This window comes from Scomber scombrus, unplaced genomic scaffold, assembly GCF_963691925.1.
Source record: "Scomber scombrus unplaced genomic scaffold, fScoSco1.1 SCAFFOLD_139, whole genome shotgun sequence".
NCBI classification, from domain to species: Eukaryota; Metazoa; Chordata; class Actinopteri; order Scombriformes; family Scombridae; genus Scomber; species Scomber scombrus.
In genome coordinates, this window is record NW_026910410.1 from 20,001 (window position 1) to 23,008 (window position 3,008).

The following is a 3,008-nucleotide window of genomic DNA, read 5'->3' on the forward strand; positions in this document are numbered from 1 at the left end:
TGGTCTCTACTGCCCCTGCTACTCTCTCTACTGCCCCTGCTACTCACTCAACTGCCCCTGCTACTCTCTACTGCCCCTGCTACTCACTACTGCCCCTGCTACTCACTCTACTGCCCCTGCTACTCTCTACTGCCCCTGCTACTCACTCTACTGCCCCTGCTACTCACTCTACTGCCCCAGCTACTCTCTACTGCCCCTGCTACTCACTCTACTGCCCCTGCTACTCTCTCTACTGCCCCTGCTACTCTCTACTGCCCCTGCTACTCACTCTACTGCCCCTGCTACTCACTCTACTGCCCCAGCTACTCTCTACTGCCCCTGCTACTCACTCTACTGCCCCTGCTACTCACTCTACTGCCCCAGCTACTCTCTACTGCCCCTGCTACTCACTCAACTGCCCCTGCTACTCACTCTACTGCCCCTGCTGGTCTCTACTGCCCCTGCTACTCTCTCTACTGCCCCTGCTACTCTCTCTACTGCCCCTGCTACTCACTCAACTGCCCCTGCTACTCTCTCTACTGCCCCTGCTGGTCTCTACTGCCCCTGCTACTCTCTCTACTGCCCCGCTACTCTCTACTGCCCCTGCTACTCACTCAACTGCCCCTGCTACTCTCTCTACTGCCCCTGCTACTCTCTACTGCCCCTGCTACTCTCTACTGCCCCTGCTACTCACTCAACTGCCCCTGCTACTCACTCTACTGCCCCTGCTGGTCTCTACTGCCCCTGCTACTCTCTCTACTGCCCCTGCTACTCTCTCTACTGCCCTTGCTACTCACTCAACTGCCCCTGCTACTCACTCAACTGCCCCTGCTACTCACTCTACTGCCCCTGCTACTCTCTCCTGCCCCTGCTACTCTCTACTGCCCCAGCTACACTCTCCTGCACCTGCTACTCTCTACTGCCCCTGCTACTCACTCTACTGCCCCTGCTACTCACTCTACTGCCCCTGCTACTCACTCTACTGCCCCTGCTACTCTCTCTACTGTCCCTGCTACTCTCTCTACTGCCCCTGCTACTCACTCTACTGCCCCTGCTACTCACTCTACTGCCCCTGCTACTCTCTACTGCCCCTGCTACTCTCTCTACTGCCCCAGCTACACTCTACTGCCCCTGCTACTCACTCTACTGCCCCAGCTACACTCTACTGCCCCTGCTACTCTCTCTACTGCCCCAGCTACACTCTACTGCCCCTGCTACTCTCTCTACTGCCCCCTGCTACTCTCTACTGCCCCTGCTGCTCTCTACTGCCCCTGCTACTCTCTACTGCCCCTGCTACTCTCTACTGCCCCTGCTGCTCTCTACTGCCCCCTGCTACTCTCTCTACTGCCCCTGCTACTCTCTACTGCCCCTGCTGGTCTCTACTGCCCCTGCTACTCTCTCTACTGCCCCTGCTACTCTCTACTGCCCCTGCTACTCTCTCTACTGCCCCCTGCTACTCTCTACTGCCCCTGCTACTCTCTACTGCCCCTGCTACTCTCTCTACTGCCCCTGCTACTCACTCTACTGCCCCTGCTACTCTCTACTGCCCCGCTACTCTCTACTGCCCCTGCTACTCTGTCTACTGCCCCTGCTACTCACTCTACTGCCCCAGCTACACTCTACTGCCCCTGCTACTCACTCTACTGCCCCTGCTACTCTGTCTACTGCCCCTGCTACTCACTCTACTGCCCCAGCTACTCTCTACTGCCCCTGCTACTCACTCTACTGCCCCTGCTACTCTCTACTGCCCCGCTACTCTCTACTGCCCCTGCTACTCTGTCTACTGCCCCTGCTACTCACTCTACTGCCCCAGCTACTCTCTACTGCCCCTGCTACTCACTCTACTGCCCCTGCTACTCTCTCTACTGCCCCAGCTACACTCTACTGCCCCAGCTACTCACTCTACTGCCCCTGCTACTCTCTACTGCCCCAGCTACTCTCTCTACTGCCCCAGCTACACTCTACTGCCCCTGCTACTCTCTCTACTGCCCCTGCTACTCAATCTACTGCCCCTGCTACTCTCTACTGCCCCAGCTACTCTCTCTACTGCCCCTGCTACTCAATCTACTGCCCCTGCTACTCTCTACTGCCCCAGCTACTCTCTCTACTGCCCCTGCTACTCTCTACTGCCCCCTGCTACTCTCTCTACTGCCCCTGCTAACCACTCTACTGCCCCTGCTACTCACTCTACTGCCCCTGCTACTCTCTACTGCCCCTGCTACTCACTCTACTGCCCCTGCTACTCTCTACTGCCCCTGCTACTCACTCTACTGCCCCTGTTACTCTCTCCTGCCCCTGCTACTCTCTCTACTGCCCCTGCTACTCTCTCTACTGCCCCAGCTACACTCTACTGCCCCTGCTACTCACTCTACTGCCCCAGCTACACTCTACTGCCCCTGCTACTCACTCAACTGCCCCTGCTACTCTCTCTACTGCCCCTGCTACTCACTCTACTGCCCCTGCTACTCTCTGCTGCCCCAGCTACACTCTACTGCCCCTGCTACTCACTCAACTGCCCCTGCTACTCTCTCTACTGCCCCTGCTACTCACTCTACTGCCCCTGCTACTCTCTCCTGCCCCTGCTACTCTCTACTGCCCCAGCTACACTCTCCTGCACCTGCTACTCTCTACTGCCCCTGCTACTCACTCTACTGCCCCTGCTACTCACTCTACTGCCCCTGCTACTCACTCTACTGCCCCTGCTACTCTCTCTACTGTCCCTGCTACTCTCTCTACTGCCCCTGCTACTCACTCTACTGCCCCTGCTACTCACTCTACTGCCCCTGCTACTCTCTACTGCCCCTGCTACTCTCTCTACTGCCCCAGCTACACTCTACTGCCCCTGCTACTCTCTCTACTGCCCCCTGCTACTCTCTACTGCCCCTGCTGCTCTCTACTGCCCCTGCTACTCTCTACTGCCCCTGCTACTCTCTACTGCCCCTGCTGCTCTCTACTGCCCCCTGCTACTCTCTCTACTGCCCCTGCTACTCTCTACTGCCCCTGCTACTCTCTACTGCCCCTGCTACTCT